Here is a 730-nt window from a genome sequence, read left to right as displayed (position 1 = left end):
AAAAAAAAAACAAACCAAAGAAAAGAATAATATCCAGACAACAGCAAAGTTCTGTTGCTGTTGTGGTACCTGGCACCATTTTTTTATTAGCCTCTTAATCATCATCTGGAAAGAGAACATGCTAGAGTAATATCATTAAATGTAGCTCTGATAAAGCACAGTCCCTACTATGTATCATAAAGCAGGTACTAGATATTTTACATTCATAGAGGTATGATACAGTACCGTCCTACACCAATAATACTAGATTCAGTTTTGGTTTGAAATTTACTTTGTCTGCAAATAAGATTGCTACCCCTGTTTTTTTCTGGGCTCCTGTCACATGGAGAATTGTTTTCTATCTTTTTACTTTCAGTCTATGGGCCTCTTTTTGCACTAGGTGTGTTTCTTGTATACAACATATTATTGGATTTTGCTTCTTATTCCATTTTGCCAGTCTATTTCTCTTGATTGGTGAGTTGAGGCCATTGACATTGCTGGTTATAACTGATGGGTACTGACTTATTATTGACATGTTATTGGCCTTTTGTTGACTCTTTTTACTTTTTCACCTTCTCCTTCTAATTTCTTGTCTTGCCTATTTGATTTGCTCTGTTTGGCCTCATGGTATTGTTGCCTTCATTGTATTTTTCTAGGATCTTGTTTAGAATTGCTTGTAGTGCTGGTTTGGTACTCACATAGTTTCTCAGGTGTTCTTTGTCGTGGAAGTGTCTTATTTCCCCCTCCATTT

This window comes from Fukomys damarensis, unplaced genomic scaffold (assembly GCF_012274545.1).
Source record: "Fukomys damarensis isolate Sample0158 unplaced genomic scaffold, DMR_v1.0_HiC HiC_scaffold_9, whole genome shotgun sequence".
Taxonomy (NCBI): domain Eukaryota; kingdom Metazoa; phylum Chordata; class Mammalia; order Rodentia; family Bathyergidae; genus Fukomys; species Fukomys damarensis.
Note: the sequence above shows the minus strand (reverse complement) of the source record.